Source organism: Mchenga conophoros, linkage group LG9 (assembly GCF_057382185.1).
Source record: "Mchenga conophoros isolate Kocher_MC1m ecotype Shallow Benthic linkage group LG9, M_conophoros_male_GT1.1, whole genome shotgun sequence".
In the NCBI taxonomy this organism is placed as follows: Eukaryota; Metazoa; Chordata; class Actinopteri; order Cichliformes; family Cichlidae; genus Mchenga; species Mchenga conophoros.
Genome location: NC_140534.1, coordinates 33,827,233 through 33,850,545, shown reverse-complemented (window position 1 = coordinate 33,850,545; position 23,313 = coordinate 33,827,233). Strand labels below are relative to the sequence as shown.

General features: G+C 42.4%; 1 pseudogene; it reads right to left on the bottom strand.

Moving 5' to 3' along the window:
- Window positions 1-4,744: 4,744 nt before the first annotated feature.
- LOC146567740 (uncharacterized) lies at window positions 4,745-17,934 on the bottom strand (annotated as a pseudogene).
- Window positions 17,935-23,313: the final 5,379 nt, after the last annotated feature.

The following is a 23,313-nucleotide window of genomic DNA, read 5'->3' as shown; positions in this document are numbered from 1 at the left end:
AAATATTTAACCAACTCAAAAAACTACAGGCAGATGTTGTCCTATTACAAGAGACCCACAGACCTCTTAGAGGTTCGAATGAACTTAAAACACCTGAGTTTCCCAATGTGTTCTCAGCTTGTTATAATTCTAGACAAAGGGGAGCAGCAATTTTAATACATAAAAATATTAATTTCACAGTACTCGATACAGTTATAGATCCAGAGGGCAGATTCTTAATCATTAAACTATCTATACGTGATAAAAAGCTATGTATTGCAAGTGTATATGGTCCAAATGTTGATGATCCCTCATTCTTTCACGGTTTTTTCAGTGCACTCTCTGAACACTTAGATGGCACACTTGTTCTTGGAGGCGACCTCAACCTTGGACTAAATGAAGACATGGATAGGCTCAATACAGCGGGAACTCAGCGTAATTGGCAGTCCACAAATATAATCAAACAGTATATGAGCGACTTTGGTCTTTGCGATGCATGGCGCTCCCTTCACCCCACCAGTAAGGAATATACTTTTTTCTCACATGTCCATCACTCTTACTCTCGTCTGGATTATTTTTTGGTCAGCAGCTCACTGCTGAACGACATTTCAGACACTGAGATTCACCCTATAGCTGTCAGCGATCATGGTCCTGTATCTTTAACACTAATGCACAAGAATAATACTACGCCAAGAAAAAACTGGAGATTTAATATATCACTACTTAAAGATGAAGACTTTATTAAATATTTTAAAAAAGAGTGGACTTCATATTTGGACTATAATGACACTCCCGAAACATCAGCTTCTGTTCTATGGGAAGCAGGGAAAGCTGTGATGAGAGGTAAAATAATTTCTTTCTCATCACATAAAAAGAAAAAAGAAAACACAAATATTCAGGAATTAGAAAAAAACATCAAATCACTAGAAGAAGCCTACGCGTCCCACCAAGATCAGGAAACATTGAACAAAATACGCAAAACAAAACTAGAATTAAATGAGATAATTGATAAAAAAACAAAATTCTTAGTACAAAGACTACGCCTACAAAATTATGAACATGGTAATAAATCCGGTCAATTTCTAGCAAACCAGCTAAAAATAAATAAAGAAAAAACAACTATATGTGCTGTTCAAGATTCATCTGGGAACACAATATATGATCCGATACAAATAAACAACATTTTCAGGGATTTCTATAAAACGTTGTATTCACCACAAATAAACCATCTAAAAAAGAAATTGATCAGTTTTTGGACAACATAACTCTTCCAAAATTATTGGACACTCAAGCAATGGCACTGGATTCACCACTGACACCAGGTGAACTCCAGGAAGCCCTGATAAGTATGCACAATAATAAGGCTCCAAGTCCAGATGGCTTTCCTGCAGAATTCTACAAAGAATTCTGGTCGATTCTAGCACCAGTTTTCTACAGAACGTTGTTGGAAATTAAAGAAAAGGGCAGACTTCCATCAAAAATGAATTCTGCAAACATTAATCTCCTGCTAAAACCAGGCAAAGACCCTGTATATCCCTCAAGCTATCGTCCAATATCCCTTATAAATGTAGACCTTAAAATAATCTGCAAAGCTCTCTCAAAGAGACTGGAGAAAATAACCCCCCTCTTAATTCATCCTGACCAAACTGGTTTCATAAAAGGTAGGCACTCATCAACAAATACACGTAGATTACTTAATTTGATAGACTACTCATACAGTAAAAACCTAGAAACTACAATATTCTCTTTAGACGCAGAAAAAGCATTCGACAGAGTTAACTGGAAATTTCTATTTGCAACTTTACACAAATTTGGTTTTGGATCCTCTTTCATAAACTGGTTAAAAATATTATATAATTCCCCAACAGCTTGTGTTAGAACAAATGACCAGACATCCTCCAGCTTCTGTCTCTTGAGGGGCACCAGGCAGGGATGCCCACTCTCCCCTTCACTATTTGCAATTTTTATTGAACCACTAGCAGCAGCAATTAGACAGAATTCAGTAATTAAGGGCATAAAATGCAAGAACGTGGAACATAAAATCAGCCTTTATGCGGATGATGTGTTACTCTTTCTCCAAAATTCACAAACCAATATCTCTGGGGTGATTGAATTGATAAACTCTTTTGCAAGAATATCAGATTACTCAATTAACTGGTCAAAATCTACAGTCCTACCGATTAATTGCTCCCTCCATAATTCCTCTTCTACACCACTGCAATCGGGAAATATAAAATATTTAGGTATTAATGTTTCTCCCAAGCTTGCAGATCTAACTAAATTAAACCATATCCCACTTTTAAAGAAGGTAGAAGATGATCTGGCTAGATGGAAATGTCTACCCATATCACTCATGGGAAGGGTTGCCGCTATAAAAATGGTCTTACCAAAAATAAATTATTTATTCTCAATGATCCCAACTAAACCGCCACAAGATTTGTTCAGATCTCTAGATTCATGTATGTCCAAATTCCTTTGGAAAAATAAACCCCCACGTATAAGCTTAAAAACACTACAAAAGACCAAGGATAAAGGAGGACTAGAACTGCCTAACTTTCAGCACTACTTCTTAGCCAACAGGCTTCAGTTTATCTCAGGATGGCTAAAACACACCCTCTTAGATGAACCTTGGCTAGATGTAGAACAAGCACTCTGCAATAATCTAGAGATCTCAGACCTACCATTTATCAGCTCAAACATCCAACGACATGAATGCTTTAAAAGCATCAACATCAGCTCTTCTCTGACAGCATGGTGGGAGTTTCTGAAATTGACGGCGTCTTCGTTAATCCCATGCAAACGTGCACCTATCTGGAACAACCCTGACATATTACAAAACAATAATATGATAAACTTTTCAGATTGGAGTGATAAAGGAATCAAATATTTAGAACATATACTAGAAGGAACAGAATTTATTTCATTTGACGGACTAGTTACAAAATATGGGATCAACAAGAAAAGATTTTTAGAATATCAAATTAAATCCATAGTAAAAAAGAAATTTAAACCGGGTCAAGTTGAACTACAAACACCACCAAGTGTGGTTCAGTTTCTTACTCTTAAACCCCCCAAATTACTATCCAAAATATACAGAATGCTTTCTAAAACAGATGAATCAATATCACTTCTCTCTCACCTTAGAACACACATGCATCAACACTACAATGAGCGGGTGGAGGGAGGTTTGGAGTCTTCTCTCACCCCCATTCTCTGCGACCTGCTGGAGCAGGGGGGCTAGGAGGAGGAGTTGGCCGTCCGACTGCGGTCTGGAGTGTGGAGCCTTCCTGCTGCTGCGGAGTCGGGGCGGTCTGCCTCCCCCCACCGCAGGGAAAAGGGAAACACCACCTGGGTCTGGGTGCAGTTCCCCCCTCCAGGGGCGGGGGCACCTAGACCCGGTTTGTAGAGTACGCTTGGGGAGTGTGATCGTGTGTACAACGTCTCTTTATGTCTGTCTCCACGTTGGTTGAGTGTGGAGTAAGTGCATATGAGAGCATGAGGGTGGGAATGGATGTTTGTGTCTGTGTGTGCCTGTATGTCTGTGTCTATATGTCAGGTTGGGTGTCAGGCGCCACCTCTCTGGGGACATCTCAGGCCCTCCAAGGTTTGGAGGCCTATCTCCACCCACCACCACTTCCCCTGCCAGTGGCGGACCCCCTCAGGTGTCGGTGCGTTGGTGGTTCTTTGTGTCCGGGGATGGGCATCCAGGTACACACCGGCTCACTCCTTGGCGGCCGCTTATCGGGGCCTGGAGCCTGGGGCTCGCTCGGGCCACTTCGGAGGTGGGGTGCCCCCGGCCTCTCGGCCTGGGGCTCGGTCACTCAGGCGCAGCTGGCTGCCGGCGGAGCTCACGGGCGCGTCACTGCAACTCCCCCTGGCTTCTGCTCCGCGGCTGCTGAGTGAGCCCTCATCTGGGACTCTCCTCAGCTCTTTCTGGGACAGTGGCGCGGCTGCCCCTCTGTTGGTCTTCCTTGGTCTCTTGTGTTCTGGGGGCCTCTGGATGTCTGGAGTTTTGATCTCCTCCACACCTGCTTCACGCCCTGGAGGACGGGGCTGTGGCCCCCCCACACCCACTAGCAGATCATTACATGAACCTTTTAAAAACAAGCGCGTCCATGCTCACAGGTGTACACACGGGTGATCACACCCACAAACTACACCCTTTTTGGCTCCTACCTCAAAGCACACTGTGTTCTGTTGATCTTATGTGCTGCACAATAATGTTTAACATTTAGTATTTACTGTCATATTCCCATATATCATTGTGATGTTGTTTATTCTATTACTCTTGTTCTCTTCTGCTTGCTTTCTTTTTTCTTTCTCAACAGGTGATCCAGGTGATTGATATATGCATTTTTTTTTCTCTGCCCGTTCTGTTGGTTTTTGTCTTTTGCCCTTCTCCCCCGTCCCTCTTCTCAGCTGTTTCTCTTTCCCTCTTTCTTTCTCCCCTTCTTTCCCCCAGTCAAGTCTGTCCCGTATTCAGTAAGTGAAAATAAAATAAACAATAAAAGGTGAATCAAATGGACCATTACGGCAAGGCTGGGATGGTCAGTTTGGTAAAGTAAATCCGTTGGGCATCTTTCTTTGCCTTTAGACAACAATTCTGATGGCAAAAGAGCCAAACGGGACAGGCAAAAAAAGAAAAAAGATACTTGCTTCTACTAATAACACTCAGCTTACTGGACGAAAATAACACATTTTTTCAATCAGTTCATCCAATATAACTCCATAAGTTTACTGATCTGACTTGTTCCAAACACTCAGTCTAAAATAAGAAGATAATAATATAAATACATACCTCACAGTAACTGCACTTGTAGAGTTACTTTCTGGTGTGGATCTTTTGGTGTTTTCTCAGGGAATGTGGAGATTTGAAAGTCTTATCACACAGGTCACATTTATAAGGTCTCTCCTCATTGTGGGTAAACATGTGTTGTTGTAAATGTACATCTCTTGTAAATAGTTTTCCACACTGATCACAGAAATAAACATCATGTCCAGTGTGACTGCGTAAGTGTAGATTTCGTGACTCTATACGGCGGAATGTTTTTCCACAAAAATAACAGGGGTACGCTTTGCTTCCAGAGTGGGTAACTTGATGACGCTTTAAGTTTTTACTTTGAGCAAAAGATTTTCCACACAAATCACAGTTGTACGGTTTAATTGCACTGTGGATGAGTTGGTGTCTTTTTAAGGTTCCAGCCAGGGTAAAAGATTTTCCACACAAGTCACAGCTGTACGCTTTAATTCCACTGTGGATGAGTTGGTGTGTTTTCAGGTGTTGAGCCTGGATAAAAGATTTTCCACACAAGTCACAGCTGTATGCTTTAATTCCACTGTGGATGAGTTGGTGTGTTTTCAGGTGTTGAGCTCGGGTAAAATCCTTCCCACACTCGTCACAGGTGTGTTTCTTCTCCCCCTTTCTTCTGTGAGGTTTGTCGGCCTCCTGAGAGCGCTGACTTCTCGCTCCATGTTGGTCCTGCAGTGACAGAGATACAAACAGAGGCAGTGAGTGAAATGCAGTCGTGGAACAAACTGAAACTGCCTCCATTAGTGGAATCAAAGAGGTCAAGAAACACGTTGTAGGTGTGTTACCACCACCTTCTGGTGATAGTTTCCCACTACAATGATGTGCTACAATAAGACTTGTCAAAGGGGAAAATCTTTTATGTCATAAAAATATTGTGAGTTCAACTGATGATGATGTTGTTTCAATGTGTGCTGATAAAATATGATCTTTGTATTTTCTTGTAACTTCTGTGGTTTTTGTTTGTGAATGTAGCTTCTGTATGTGTGGAGGAGCCCAGGATGGAAAAGATAAAGCTGCTGTTAACAACCAGCTGTGCACAGTTTCAATAACAGTGTAACTGAGATACTTTTCTCACCTCCTGTGTTGAAGTCATTGTTTCCTCTCTAGTGGCTGAGCTGAGTCCAAATGGCTGAAACTGTTCCTCTGCTGCTCCACCAGACTCTTCTCCTCCTGTTACTCAGCTGGGACACAAAAGTATAGATATGTATTTTATCCCTGGCAAGAAGAAGCAGAGCAAATAAACATTACGACACTCATCAGTAACAATACCTATGAAGGAGGAGTGGAGCAGGACCGGAATACAGTATTCGGAAAGGCACACAAAAAAAAACAAACAAAAAATAATAATAATTATTTTTTTACGAATATTTATTTCGAACAAATACTTAAAAAATATTTATATTTGGGAACAAGGGAAAACTTTATATGAAACAGCTGAGTTTCCTTGAGAGACTGCAGAACAGTACTGGATGAGTGAGTGACGTGTGAAAGAGGTGACTGACACAGGCTGCTCCACACAGCGACAGAGACGGCTCGGCTGAGCGAAAAAAAACACTGAACTGCATCACTATTTTTGTTCAATAGATTTTTTGGACCTTAACTGTGTTCTGGAGGCAGTTTATAGGTTTCGCGAAGATCGGGAGATTATTTCATTACGCTGCACTATTGACATCTGCATTCGGGTGCTCTTATGTTCACTCTGTTTACGTAGCTCTGTTAGCTTGGTAATTTAGACAACAGGCTGTTGACAGAGTAACGATAAAGTTCGGTAAAAAGGTTAAAACAATGATTGTGTCGAATGTATGCACTTGTGCGAGCTATATAGTACATTTAGGTTACTTAGGTATTTCAACCTATGCTAAGGTTAACCTTAGTTGTTGGTTTAACCATGGTTGAGGCAATGGCTGTTATGTTATTTTCTTTTCAGTGACGTTACATGTTCATTGCTGGATTTATGGAAAGAAAAAAATCAACTAATACTGCCTATCCATAGTTGCTATAATGGATACAATTAAAGAATACTTACACTATAACATTAATTACAAGCGTAACACAAAAAATTGATTTTTATGCCCAGCTTGAATTTTACTCAAATACAAATACTTTTCCCCCCTCAATAAATACAAATACAGATACTGGCTGCTTTGCACATCTCTACTATGAAGCTTCAAGGTGAAATCCCAGGAGCAACTACAAAAAGAAAGTCATCAGCTGCCTACAAGAACTTGAAAGGGAAAAGGCCACTGAGTAGGGCTGGGCGATATGGCCTAAAATTCATAAGGTGATATAATTTGAAGCATGTGCGGTAACGATATATATCGTGATATATTCTTTTCTTCTGTGTAACGTATTTTCCACACTAAAAATCTTTTAATTTTCTCAAAAATCGAGAGTGTGCATTATGTATGAATTCTGGTTGTGCTTACTGACCTCGAACCGATTTCTGCGTGCAGAAATCTGTTAAAAAATGTTTTAGTACAACTTTGGTAAGCTGCACAGCTTGATGGATTGTCAGAGCATTATGGCTGCCGTAGTGAAAAGCTTCGCGGAGTAATCTGGGTCCAAAACTCCGTCAACTTCAGGTCCCAAAGTCAAACGAATACTAAGAGTTAAAAACGGTCTAAATTCTTTCATCGTTAATTAAATCATCAGCGTTGCTGCTTTATCGGGTGTAACAATTAAGTTTTACATCGATGCATCCATGAAAACAGAATTTATTAAATTTAACAGAGATAGAAGTTAACAGGAAGTTAGCTCGCTAGTTTACACCTAAACATGACATGTTCTAAGAGATTTTTGAAACTAATTCAAACGTACAGCTCTGCTATCACTTCCAACATAAATGAAGACAGAAAACTAAACAGCAGTGGCCTTTGAGGGGTTACTGAAGTCTGACTACCTGATATATAATGTTGTGCTACGTGATTGCTAGCGACACAGCTATGTTAGCATAACATTAGCACAATGAAGCTGGAGGATGAACGCCAACTTTTTTTCCACTCATTAAAAGTTAACGTGAGGGATTCTGGTGGTCAGGGACAAATGCAATCGTATAGCAGGATGCTGTACACGGGGCAAACTTCAGTCAGGAGAACAACTGAGATCATTCATCCACAATACGAGGTTAGTTATTAAGATAAGATAAGATAAGATAAGATAAGATAAGATAAGATAAGCTTTATTAGTCCCACACGTGGGAAATTTGTTTTGTCACAGCAGGAAGTGGACAGTGCAAAAGTTATGACGCAAAAATTAGAATACAATAAGAATAAATACAGTACACAGCTGTACAGAATAGAATAAAATAATATACTATATACAGTAGAATAAAATAGAATAAAAATATACAATAAGATAAAAATAGAATACGAATGCTATATACAACTGAGTAAAAATACAACGATGCCAGAAAGGATTATTGCACTTAGTGTTATTGCACATGTGTGGATGTGTGTGTTTGATCAGCTGCAAAAGTCTTTGTTGTGGAGTCTGACAGCAGTGGGGAGGAAAGACCTGCGAAATCTCTCCGTCCCACACCGTGGGTGCCGCAGTCTCCCACTGAAGGAGCTGCTCATTGCTGTCACAGTCTGCTGCATGGGGTGGGAGACGTTGTCCAACAGGGATGACAGCTTAGCCGCCATTCTCCTGTCACTCACCACCTCCACTGGGTCCAGAGGGCATCCTAGAACAGAGCTGGCCCTTCGGATCACCCTGTTCAGTCTCTTCCTGTCCCCAGCAGAGATGCTGCCGCCCCAGCAGACCACACCATAAAAGATAGCAGAAGCCACCACAGAGTCATAGAAGGTCTTCAGGAGTGGGCCCTCCACCCCAAACGACCTGAGTCTCCGCAGCAGGTACAGCCTGCTCTGCCCTTTCCTGTAGAGGGCGTCTGAGTTATGAGTCCAGTCCAGTCTGTTGTTCAGATGAACACCAAGGTACCTGTAGCTGTCCACAGCCTCAATGTCCATACCCTGGATGTTCAGTGGTTGCAGTGGAGAATGCTTGTGCCTGCGGAAGTCTACCACCAGCTCCTTGGTTTTACTGGCGTTGATCTGGAGGTAGTTCAGCTGGCACCAGTCCACAAAGTCTTGAGTCAGTCCTCTGTACTCCTTGTCGTCCCTATCAGTGATGAGGCCGACTATTGCAGAGTCATCAGAGAACTTCTGCAGGAAGCACTGGGTGGAATTGTGGGAGAAGTCTGCAGTGTAGATGGTGAAGAGGAACGGAGCCAGAACCGTTCCCTGTGGGGCCCCCGTACTGCAGACGACCCTGTCCGACACACAGCCCTGAGTCCTCACATACTGTGGTCGGTCGGTGAGGTAGTCCAAAATCCAGGTAGTGAGGTGATGGTCCACTCCAGAGTTCTCCAGCTTGTCCTTCAGAACCGAGGGAAGAATAGTGTTGAAGGCACTGGAGAAATCAAAGAACATGATTCTCACAGTGCTTCCAGCGGTCTCCAGGTGAGCGAGGGAACGATGTAGGAGGTAAATGACGGCATCATCCGCTCCAATGCCAGGCTGGTAGGCAAACTGAAGTGGGTCCAGTGATGAGCTTGTTAGGCGCCGAAGCTGAGCCAGGACCAACCGCTCCAGGGTCTTCATCAGGTGGGATGTCAGAGCCACCGGCCTGTAGCTGTTGAGGTCCTTGGGGCGTGAAGTCTTTGGCACTGGTACAACACAGGAGGTTTTCCAGAGCTGTGGGACTCTTCCCAACCTCAGGCTCAGGTTGAAGAGGTGCTCCATCACCCCACACAGTTGGTCCGCGCAGGACCTGACGACCCTCGAGCTGATGCCATCTGGGCCCGCTGCCTTCTTGCCATTAATCCTCCTCAGTTCCCTCCTAACCTGGGTGGTTGAGAGAGACAGGCTGGAGCCTTGTGTTGAGTGTGTATTGGATGCTGTTGTTGGGGGTGGGGGGGAGTGAGCAGGGTGAATAGAGGAGGTGTGAAGTGTCTGAGGTGGAACAGCAGCAGTGGGGGTGGGTGAGTCTGCAGCCGATGTTGCAGACTGCCTCATGGTTGAATCAAATCTGTTGAAGAAATGATTCAGTTCATTTGCCCACCTCACATCCCTCCCAGGCAGAGAGTTCTGCTGTTTGTGGCCTGAGATGGTTCTGAGGCCTCTCCAGACTTCACCAACGTTGTTTTGCTGAAGCTGGTTCTCCATCTTCTGCCTGTAGCTGTCCTTCCCATTCCTTATCAGTCCCCTCAGCTCTCTCTGCACCCTTTTCAACTCCTCTTTGTCTTTGGATTTGAAGGCCCTCCTCTTCTGCTTGAGGACAGCTTTAATTTCTGGGGTAATCCAAGGTTTGTTGTTGGAGAAACACCGTACAGTCCTGGTAGGTACGGTGTTATCCACACAGAAATTAATATAGTCAGTAATGCATGTAGTAAGGCTGTCGATGTCCTCTCCATGGTCGTCACAGATCACCTCCCACACAGTCGACTCAAAACAGTCCTTAAGAGCCTCCTCGCTCTCCTCTGACCATCTCTGCACTGTGCGGGTGGCTGGTGGCACCCTGCGCACTAAGGGCTCATACACAGGGACAAGGTGCACCAGGTTGTGATCAGATCTGCCCAGGGGAGGGAGAGGTGATGAACTGTATGCCTCTTCAGCATTGGCATACAGTAAGTCCAGTGTTTTATTGTCTCTGGTTGAGCAGGTCACATACTGGGTGAAGGTGGGCAGTGTGGAGTCCAAAGAGGCATGATTGAAGTCCCCTGATATTATGAGAAGGGCTCTCGGAGATTGTGTTTGCAGTCTGCTGACCACTGAGTGGAGAGTGTCACAGGCTGCATCCGCGTTGGCCAAGGGGGGGACATACGCTGTTATTGCGATAACATGCGAGAATTCCCGGGGCAGATAGTACGGACGCATGCTAACGGCTAACAGCTCAATGTCTCTGCTGCAGAGTTGTTCTTTCACAGTGATGTGCCCAGGGTTACACCATCTGTCGTTCACAAAAACTGCCAGTCCCCCTCCTTTCCTCTTACCGCTCTCTCTCGTCCTGTCCGCTCGCAGCATCTGAAATCCCGGTAGTGTCACGCTTGTGTCCGGAGTTAGCGGTGTTAGCCACGACTCCGTTAGCATCATGATGCTACATTGCCGGTACTCCCTCTGTGACCAGGTTAGCGACGTGAGCTCATCCATCTTATTGGGCAAAGATCTTAATTATTATCATTAATATACTGCAACAACTACTACTGCTGCTACTACTGCACATTCACCCTGTGTGTGTGTGTGTGTGTGTGTGTGTGTGTGTGTGTGTGTGTATATATATATATATATATATATATATATATATATAAAAAATGTTCTTCCTCTACACCCCCCCCAATTTTTGCACATGTCGAGGAGCGTGTCAGGCTACATTTCACTGTATGTTATACTTGTATAACTATGCATGTGACAAATAAAGAACCTTGAACCTTGAACATGGGAATAGAGCAGCTGCGAGAGAATTCAACATTAATGAATCAATGTTACGGAAGTGGAGGAAGCGCAGTTTTTGGCTTTCCCCAAATTTCAAAAGTGCTTCATCTCTTTGCTATGACTGTCGCCATAATTTGCAGATGATAATGGTTTTAGCCGCTGCGATGCTTTCGACCAAAACAGGCGCCGCTTGATGACATCATCAACATGCGCTATCGCGATAGAGCGATATAGTCAAAATCTCTATCGTTGGTCAAATTTATATTGTTTCTATCGTATATCGTTTATATCGCCCACCCCTACCACTGAGCTCCCTGCATACCACCACCTTTATCCAGGGGATGCTACACCCTGTATATATTTCAAAATAAAAAATAAAAAAAAGCTCAGTTTCCTACAATGGCGGCAGCCGGTTAGTTTTAATATTACTCTTATCATTCTTTCTGGGTCACAAAATAAACGTTTAACATCTTTTTTGTCTTTCACTACTCAGGTTAAACATGATATATGAGTCACTTGGATAACTTAGAAATGTTATTGTTTGGCTTTTTTTAGTATTTTATTTGTTCCTGAGTAAATCGGTTTGGCTGAGATTAAAGTTATAGTTTTTACACAGCTGAATAAACGTCAAGCAGACAGCTGATTATCAGAAGTGTGAGATGCTCGAGAATATACTCCGATGTAGACGGCTGAGTTTATTAAACTCCACCGAAACAATCTGCAAATGTAATTAAAATGTAATAAAAATGGTAAAATGGTAAATGGCCTGTATTTGTATAGTGCTTTACTAGTCCCTAAGGACCCCAATTGACCACATTCCTATAACGATCCCACACACATTAGGTGGTACTCCATTATAACACAAAATTCCTGTATTTAACACATCACCAAGACCATCTGTGACAGCGTTCAAGTTTTACAACAACTAAAAGGGATACAGAAAATACACACTGATATATTACATACATACGAATTTATAAGTTAAATATAGTGTACAATAACCAAGCTGTTATCAACCATCATTAACTATTAAACTATTGTTTACGGAAGCGGTTGTGGGATTCATCGGGAAACTAGCGGATGATACCGTGGAGACAAAGACTATCACAACGTTTCCCAACCAGAAGCCGTGGGTGGATAAAACCATCCGCGACGCTCTGAGATCCCGCACCGCTGCCTACAACACGGGACTCATGACGGGGGACATGGACCCGTACAAAGCCGCGTCATATAACGTGCGGAGGGCGGTGAAAGAGGCGAAGCAGCGCTACGGGAGGAAACTAGAGTCACAACTCCAACAGAGTGACTCTAGGAGCCTGTGGCGGGGACTAAGGACAATAACGGACTATAAAGCACCAACAACCGGTATGACGAACGCGGCCGTGACTCTGGCAGACAAGCTGAACACTTTCTATGCTCGCTTCGAGGCTGCAGCTAAGGACTCCAACAATGCTAGTGTTAGCGGCGCTAACGGCTGCAGACAGGAAGATACTGCCAGCACTGGAAACGTGCTCGTCATCTCCGAGCATGAAGTAAGGAGAGCCTTCAAGAGAGTGAACACCAGGAAAGCAGCAGGACCAGACGGCATCCCAGGTCGTATCTTAAGAGACTGCGCATACCAGCTAGCTCCTGTGTTCACTGAGATATTCAACATCTCTTTATCTCAGTCGGTGATCCCCACATGCTTCAAAGAGTCCATCATTGTTCCTGTCCCGAAGAAACCCCACCCTGCTTCTCTCAATGACTATCGCCCTGTAGCCCTCACCTCAGTAGTGATGAAGTGCTTTGAACGCCTGGTCAGAGACTTCATCATTTCTTCACTACCAGACACACTGGACCCACTACAGTTTGCTTACCGTCCAAATCGATCCACAGACGATGCCATCTCTCATCTCCTCCACACATCACTCACTCACTTGGACACTAGAAGGGGGAATTATGTTAAAATGCTCTTCATAGACTACAGCTCTGCATTTAACACCATAATTCCCTCCACACTCACCACCAAGCTGGAGCATCTGGGACTCAGCTCATCTATGTGTCAGTGGATCTCCAACTTCCTAACTGGCAGACCACAGGCAGTAAGGATGGGCGGACATGTCTCAGCCTCCACCACTCTCAGCACTGGAGCCCCCCAGGGGTGTGTTCTGAGCCCCCTGCTGTACTCTCTGTACACATATGACTGTGTGGCCACTACCAGCTCCACCACCATCATCAAGTTTGCTGACGACACCGTCGTGGTGGGCCTGATCTCTGATAACAACGAGACGGCCTACCTGAAGGAGATTAGGAATCTGGAGAACTGGTGCCAGAGGAACAACCTCCTTCTAAACGTCAGTAAGACAAAGGAGCTGATAGTGGACTTCAGCACTAAGCAGGAGAGGAACTACCAGACCCCTGTCATCAACGAGTGCCCAGTGGAGAGAGTGGACAGCTTCAAATACCTCGGAGTTCACATCACGCAGGACCTGTCATGGTCCTGTCACATCAACACCGTGGTGAAAAAGGCCCGACAGCGTCTCTACCACCTCAGACGCTTGAGAGACTTCCAACTGCCCTCCAAGGTGCTCAGGAACTTTTACTCGTGCACCATAGAGAGCATCCTGATGGGAAACATCTTAACCTGGTTCGGGAACAGCACCATGCAGGACAGACGAGCTCTACAGAGGGTTGTGCGATCAGCTGAGCGCACCATCCGCTCCGAGCTCCCTGACCTGCACTCAATCTACAGCAGGCGGTGCTGGACCAAGGCCAGGAAGATGGTGAAGGACCTCAGCCATCCCAACAACAGACTGTTCTCTCTGCTGAGGTCAGGAAAGCGATTCCGCTCCCTGAAGACCAACACAGAGAGACTGAGGAGGAGCTTCTTCCCGCAGGCGATACGGTCTCTCAATCACACCACCACACAGTACTGACCCACACATACAGTTCTTACACACACACTGGACTTTCTGGACATTGTTTCACTTCATTACTTAAATCACGCTGCTGTTATTGTGTATATGCTGCTGTTATTGTGTATATATTTATTTATATTTCTTCATACATTCTTATATAGTTCTATATTGTGTATTTTGTTGTACAGTTATTTTATTTTCAACTTTAATTTATATATTTTATCTTATTCTCCCAGTTAAATTTACCCTTCATTAGGGCTGCTCAATTAATCGAATTTTAATCACGATTACGATCTGGGCTTTCAACGATCATTAAAAATGACTGAGCCGATTATTAGCCCCTCCCTCATTTATCCGCGACACCTTAAAGGCCGGTCCGTGAAAATATTGTCGGGCATAAACCGGTCCGTGGCGCAAAAAAGGTTGGAGACCGCTGATTAAGAGGACCCGAGGGAAGCTCGGAAAGCTAAGCAGAAGTTATTTGGAGAGGAGAGTGACTGCCGTTGGTTGAAAAGAGTTTAAAAAAAAAAAACTTCAGTGGTGTTGCACACTATTTTATATTATTTTTTTAAAGTCATTGTTAACCCTTTAAAGCCGGTCAGAGCAGCACGCTCCGTTTTGCGTAACTATTTTTAAATCCCTGTAGAACCTGAACCGTGTAAGCTAGCGCAATAATTTATTTTTGCATATGAAACCAGAGGAGTTGTACTTACATCTTATGCCATCAGCTTGTCCTCGGTCACGGTTTCGTTCCACATATAGCTTTGCAAAAATTGCATAAAAAGCGCTTGCAGGAACAAAAACATAATATTCCAGAAACACGCTTTGCCGTTCCTATCAGCTGTTCGTAACACTTCCCACAGTGAAATGATGCACCTGCTGTTTTCTTTGCAAATTTGCATCATAGGATTGTTTTTTGTTTTTCCTGCAGTATATAAAAATTGCTGTATCTCCAAAATAAAACTATGAAGACACTCAAAATAAATTTCCTGTGGTGGAAAACTATTTTTTGCAACTTTATTGTATTTAAAGTTTTGAGGGATAAACCTCTTAAACTTCTCCAAGTAGAAATATATGTAAACAAAACAAAAGCGATTTTCAATTTTTTTTGTAGTTTATTGCACTTTTTTGCAATTTATGTAATTACTATGGACTTAATGCATACATATTATTAAAATATGGGCTATAACAGTTGTATTGATTTATAGCAACTTGAAATGCTCCGACAAATGGCACTACAGCATGTAAAAAAAAATAAAAAAATAATAATATAAGCTCTGGTGGACTTGGTTCTATAGTAGGTCTTAAAGGGTTAAATAAATATCGTCAAATAATCGTGATCTCAATTTCAGTGAAAATAATCGTGATTATCATTTTTGCCATAATCGAGCAGCCCTACCCTTCATTCTAATTTGTGTTGTACAGTTATTTCATTTTTAACCTTAATTTATATTTTATTCCTTCCTAGTTAAATTTACCCTTTTTAATTTTTCATATTTATTTCCTATCTAATTCATAGCCTTTTCCTTTTTTGTTTTCTTTAGGTCACGAGCAGTTGTCCAAGCATTTCACTACATATCGTACTGTGTATGACTGTGTACGTGACAAATAAAATTTGAATTTGAATTTAAACCTGCATTTTTGTTGAAGCAGTCTTCAGAAATGGGAAATTATTACATTCAGAAATCACATAATTTCCACATTCATGGCTGCATCAGCAGATATTCAAAAATACATAATTAAAATCACCTTGTTACCTGCAAACATTAAACGTGTTCTCAGGTACATTTGTGATCATTTTCAAGTTGTATGGCTTTAACAATGTGACATTTTCTCCCAAAATCACAATACCATCTCATTCCTTTTTGTAGAGGCAGGCATTTTAAAATGTTTACATTTTTATGTCTTTATTTATTTAACTTTTTTACAATCCCAACCAGCACAGTCACTGGGTACTTGGGCTGCACGATTTTGCATAAAATGAGAATCACAATTTTTTGGCTTAGAATTGAGATCACGATTCTCTCACGATTTTCTTTTCCAGTATAAATATTTATTGCACTTATTAACTGCACATCAACTTCGTAACAGTTGAGACTGAACATAAAAACAATAAATAAACATAAAAACAACAAATGTCTCACGTTTTGTTGTTGCCACAAAATGTTGTACTGCTTGAAATTCCGTCTCCACCGTTGCTCGACACTGCGTGTACAGAGCAGGTAGTGCAACAATAGAAAAATAGTTGCGGGACGGCACTGTGTAGCGTTTGTCTAGGGTGTTGATCATTTTCCTAAATCCCTCGTTTTGCACAGTGTTGATGGAGCCATATCTTTGGTCAGGTGATAAGTGATAGCCTCCGTAATTTCTTTGTGCCTGCGGGAGTTCGACGGGTATAGGGAAGCGCTGTATAAGGTTCCCGTTATTGATGTTTGGGTGGTTGACCGGGACGGATTTTCTCCCGTCACTTTCTCGTCATCCCTGACGTGCTCTCCGTTGTTTTCTCCTGCTAATTTTAGCATCACACAGCACAGCTTCTGTATCACGTGGTATAAGGCTCCGCCCTTGTCATTTGTTGAGCAGGAAGAGTGAGCGCTTGTTTTCATGCAGATTACGTCCCGGATCAAAATGCGGTACAATCGTTGTCTTTTTTTTTTTTTTTTTTAAATCGTTGTCATTTAGAAATGAGATCGCACATAAGTATGAATCGAGATCGCGATTTTCTAACGATTAATCGTGCAGCCCTACTGGGTACTTTTGTGATTGTTTTCCTTCTTTATAAGGGACAGGTTCAAAGGTTAAAGGTCTCTCTTACTTTCAGTGCTGCCACATGTGGATTTAAGTCCGCACTGCACTGTGTGTGTCTGTTCCCTGATTCAGTAAAACACGTGCAGCTCTCCCAAAATGTGGGCGCATCACAGTTTTTTGGCCTCGTCTTATCTGTTTATCTTATCGGTATACAAGGCTCGCAACAATACAAATGGAAAATGTAATGTTAGTGTCATGTTGTTCAACAATTTCAACAAGAAAGCGGCTGGACTTCTTTAAGTTTGGTAAAACACGTTTCACCGCTCATACAAACCATTATGACGGAATTATAGAAAACACTGCATCAAAAACACAAAAAAAGTTGTTTCAGACATGTTGATCTCAGCAAAGGAGAATCACACCAAAACTTTCTTTGTGAGTACGGGCAGCTGCACCTAAAGGCACAATGAATAGCGAGCACACATTGAACCGTACATAACGCTGTAGGGGCGTAAGGTCTTTTAATCGTGGATGTAGTCAACGCGGTAAATACAAATGAGGCTGTAGAGGTTTGGTGCAGGCAGAAAAACAGCTGCAGGGACAATGAAAAGACTTTTCTGCTCCAACTTCTCCCAGCATGCTGAGCTAATGGTTAGCTGGTGTTTTTCTCCAAACACTCTCTCACTCTTCTCTCAACGTGTTCACAATAAACTGTGAACAGACACCGAGGAGAGCAGCAGAAGACCTCATTCAGGAGCTAAACTCAACATGAACTGAACTCACAGTAAAGTTAGCTCGGTGCTTACCTTTAGATGAGCCCACAAACCGAGAGAAACTCCGCGATGAAGCTGCAACTCTTTCCAAACACAGGAAACAGATCAGGGAGCAGAGACCCACGTGGTTCACGCTGATCTCAGCTACGATCCAGGAGACAAGGGTGGGCAGATCGATGCAGATATCGATCAGGACGTTGGTAGTGGTTTATGATCGATACTTTAGTTTGTTTCTCTCCTCTAAGTTCACTACTTTACTCCCGTTTCATGAAAAAGCAGCTCTCTCTGCTCGGCTCCTCTCTTGCACACGTGCTTTGCTCCGCCCCATTTTCTGCTCTGCTGTGATTCGTTGCTGTGCGGTCACGTGACTCAGAAGCTACATTTGGGGGGTGTCCAAATTCATGAGCCGCGTCCTCTTTTTTTTTTCTTTTTTTTTCTTTTTTTTGCCTGTCCCGTTTGGCTCTTTTGCCATCAGAATTATTGTCTAAAGGCAAAGAAAGATGCCCAACGGATTTACTTTACCAAACTGACCATCCCAGCCTTGCCGTAATGGTCCATTTGATTCACCTTTTATTGTTTATTTTATTTTCACTTACTGAATATGGGACAGACTTTACTGGGGGAAAGAAGGGGAGAAAGAGAGAGGGAAAGAGAAACAGCTGAGAAGAGGGACGGGGGAGAAGGGCAAAAACCAACAGAATGAGCAGAAAAAGAAAAAAAGAAGAAAAAAAATGCATATATCGATCACCTGGGTCACCTGCTGAGAAAGAAAAAAGAAAACAAGCAGAAGAGAACAAGAGTAATAGAATAAACAACATCACAATGATATATGGGAATATGACAGTAAATACTAAATATTAAACATTATTGTGCAGCACATAAGATCAACAGAACACAGTGTGCTTTGAGGTAGGAGCCAAAAAGGGTGTAGTTTGTGGGTGTGATCACCCGTGTGTACACCTGTGAGCATGGACGCGCTTGTTTTTTGTTTTTTAAAAGGTTCCTTCATGTAATAATCTGCTAGAGGGTGTGGGGGGGCCACAGCCCCGTCCTCCAGGGCATGAAGCAGGTATGGAGGAGATCAAAACTCCAGACATCCAGAGGCCCCCAGAACACAAGAGACCAAGGAAGACCAACAGAGGGGCAGCTGCGCCACTGTCCCAGAAAGAGCTGAGGAGAGTCCCAGATGAGGGCTCACTCAGCAGCCGCGGAGCAGAAGCCAGGGGGAGTTGCAGTGACGCGCCCGTGAGCTCCGCCGGCAGCCAGCTGTGCCTGAGTGACCGAGCCCCAGGCCGAGAGGCCGGGGGCACCCCACCTCCGAAGTGGCCCGAGCGAGCCCCAGGCTCCAGGCCCCGATAAGCGGCCGCCAAGGAGTGAGCCGGTGTGTACCTGGACGCCCATCCCCGGACACAAAGAACCACCAACGCACCGACGTCTGAGGGAGTCCGCCACTGGCAGGGGAAGTGGTGGTAGGGGGAGATAGGCCTCCAAACCTTGGAGGGCCTAAGAGGTCCCCAGAGGGGTGGCGCCTGACACCCAACCTGACATATAGACACAGAAATACAGGCACACACAGATACAAACATCCATTCCCACCCTCATGCTCTCATATGCACTTACTCCACACTCAACCAACGTGGAGACAGACATAAAGAGACGCTGTACACACAATCACACTCCCCAAGCGTACTCTAACCCTGGTGACATACCCCTACTCCAAGGTCCTGCATGTGTGGGTGGTTGTGGTGGAGCGGGAAGAGGGAGGCAGCTGGAGATGGGGAGGGAAGGAAGGGAGGGGCAAGTGACCCCTCCCTGGGGCCAGCTCCCCCGCTGACCCCAGTAGGCACACACACTATTTTTTTTTTTTTAAATAAACTTTATTAAGAAACAGTGTACAGAACATGTATACAACCAGAACAAAATTAATATATGCCAGAGGGTGTGATACAAAGAATTACAAACATTCAAATAATTTGTAATTACTACAAATAGTAATAGTTTTCATAGCCTTTTTGTTGAGTGATCCACTAATCAATTTTATGTAACATAAAACATCATTATAGTAATGTTTAAAATTAGGTTTTTTGTTACTGTATTTGCATTTGTGAAAATAAAATTTAGCTAAGATAACTAACAAGTTTATTATAAAGTAAACATCTTCTTCTTTTTTTGCCTTCGAAAGAAACAAAATACAAGATTTTCCCATTTCACAGTAAAGTCATTATAGAGATGTCCAGCAATGAATCTACTGAAGTCTTTCCAAAATGTTCTAGCATATGAACAGATCCAGAAAAGGTGTTGCACAGTCTCAGGATGGCTTCCACAAAATCCACAGTTCACATTTATGTCCCTTTTGAACTTTGTCACGTAATGATTAGCAGGATAAAATTTATGCAGTATTTTAAAGGAGACTTCCTTCACTTTATTCGTTACCAGTTACTTGTTAGGAATTGTCCATACTCTTTTCCAGTTAATGTCACTGACAAAGAAATTCCAATAAGAGACCACATGTGGAATAGTTAGAGATTCTGTCTGGAACAAAGCACGGATATTCTTATTACTTTTACTACGGTTTGTTAGACAGATTCTTCCTATGTGTGAATCTAAAGGGTTGGGGAGAGAAACAGATGATATGCAAGGTTGAATACCTTTAAAAAGCATTATAATACCCGTAGGTATTGCATCAAATAATATGGCATATTCTTTGGGTGTGGCTGGAAATTTATAGGTGTTTAAGAATTCTGAATAGGACATAAGCTGCCCATTAGGATTAAACAGCTGATTCACTAAAACAATCCGTTTCTCAACCCACCTAGAAAAAAAAAGATTTATTTTCATACACTATGTTCCTATTATTCCAAATTGAATACGTATGGGGTGTAAAGTTGTGTTTATATATAAGGGACCAAGCTAATAGAACTTGTTTGTGAAACATCGAAAGGTTTTCTGGAAGCTTATCTATATTATAATCACAACCTAAGATAACTTAGACCACCAAACTTCCAAATGGATACCGGATTTTTAAGAAAATGTTTAGCCCAATTAATCTTAAATGTATTGTTTAGAGTAGTAAAATCCAAAACATTGAGACCACCGTGTTCATAGTCATTCATCAATACACTTTTTCTGATGTAATGTAATGTGTCCTGTTTTTCCAGAGGAAGTTGAAGAGCATTCGGTCGATATCCTTACAAGTTTTGCCGTCCACATGCAGAGAAATTGCTGCATAAGTCAGTCGACACAGACCTTCTGCTTTTGAGAGCAATACCCTTCCTCTTAAACTTAAATCTCTCTGCAACCATTGATTTAATTTGGTTTGAGATTTTTTAATAATTGGGGGACAATTTAGTAAAATTCTGTCTTTTGGATCTTTGCAGATAATCAGATAAATATGCTGCTTCATTTTTAACTGTTATATTACAAATACTCTGAACATTACACTCTTTGACAGGTAATAATTGACATTTATTTAAGTTTAGGACCAATCCAGACCCTTTTGAGAAATCCTCTATTACGTGTAAAGCAATTGGCACTTGGCTGGCATTTTTAAGAAAAATTGTGGTATCAGGCTATGACAGCGTTGATGGAGTTTTTAAATTGTGTTGATCGGCCACGTAAAACCAGAGTTATGTTAAAAATATATGAAATATTTGGTTTTCTTCCTGAATACTATCATTGTTTATATTTACTGCGGGAAGAAACGGTAAAAACTGTGTTTCATAAGGAAAATGCCATAAAGCACTTTCCACCTGTGAGCGAAGACAAAACCAAAAAACCTCACCCTTTCCTAATGGTCAAAAAATGTACCATGTCGACCAATCAAAAGATTCCAGATAGCAAGACGACATTGAATCGATGTTGATTTTTCATCCAATCCGTCGTTATGGTCAGGGTTGAAATGTCACTGTTGTAACAACATTGAAATACTGTGGTAAACCCATGGTCTTACTATAGGGACGTTGAAATGATGTTGATTTACCGTTGTTTTTTTGTCATTGATATTTGATCTATTTGTAGTCGACCAGGTGACAACAACAACGTCGAGAAAACGTCTATTTATAGTTGACCATCATTCCGCGCCGGACACCATCAAAAAGCCATCGATTTCTAGTAGTGCATTAAATTGCATTGCAACTGAGCGGGTATAAAGTACCGGAGAAAGTAGATTTATTGTTCTTTTGTTATCAATGACTTTGGTCTAGTTCACCAGCTTTGAAAAATCGTGTCGACCTGCAATTTATGTATAGTTGAGCGGGAAATTAAAGCAGCGATCACTTGGACTATTCCGCAGCACCCCTCTCACAGTGGTACATCCCTCCAGGTAACCATTGTCTTGTACAGTAGAGCGGGACATTAGATTTACTCTCAGCGGAATTGACCGGAGAAGGCATCAGTTCATGCACTGCACTGGCCTGCACCACGATTAGTATAAGGTAAGAATGAATGAATTTTCTTCTATTTGTTATTTCCACAGTTGCATTTGAATAACAGTAAAAAACTCGTTAATGTACAGTTTCTGACAAAATGTGGGAGCCCGAAATTGTGTCCACTTTTCATCTTACAACTCAGCTGGAGTTTCATACTTTTCTGTTATATTCTGTTACAAAGCTAGCCTAACGCTTCGAGGGTTCCTTTGTTAGCCTTGCCGTCGCCTCGGCCACCATTGACCCAGACTGTCGCTCTGTCTTTGCCTTTTTGCATAGTACTAAAAAAAAACATAGTGTAAATCTGTGATATATGATTGGTAAATGTAAAGGTAACTGTATAAATGTGTTCAATGACTTTGTTACTTTTGATGATTGGAGAGCACCCGCTTCAATTCGCACACGAAAACTTTAGACTCAGTTCGAATGCTCACGTGGTATGTCCACGTGACTTTACGTTGCACGCTCACCTTTACGTTGCACGCTCACCTTTACGTTGCACGCGTACATGACTTTCCGTTTGTGCCTTGAATAATGAATAAGGCTACGTCCACACGTACCAGGGTATTTTTGAAAATGCAGATTTTTCTATGCGTTTACACCTTTCGTCCACACGTAAACCTCGTTTTCGTTCGCTGAAAACGGAGATTTAAAAAAACGCCTGCCAGGGTGGATATTTTCGAAAACTCAAGTTTTTGCATTTACGTGTGGATGAGGAAAACTGAGAAAACGCAGCGTCAAAGGTGTGCGCCTATTTTGACGTCACACTGTGCACGTTTTTCTTTCGGTGCAATGAATTTCTACAATGGCGGACTTAGACAAACTTATACTTGAATGCAGAATGTTAAGCCATCACTTATGGATATATTAGGTTTTCGCCTCCCACTGCTTAAACCTGAACAACCACTTTATGAAGTGGTTCTGAGTGAGCTGGAGCTGTTTTGCAAAGAAGGATGGGCAAGGATTTCAGTCTCTAGATGTGCAAAGCTGGTAGAGACAGACCCTAAAAGACTGGCAGCTGGAATTGCAGCAAAAGCTGGTTCTACAAAGTATTGACTCAGGGGGCTGAATAATTACACACAGCCCACTTTGCAGTTATTTATTTGTAAAAAATGTTTGGAATCATGTAGGATTTCTGTTCCACTTCTCACGTGTGCACCACTTTGTGTTGGTCTTTCACGTGGAATTATAAATGTACATTAATACATTCAATAAAATTGATTCATGTTTGTGGCTGTAATGTGACAAAAT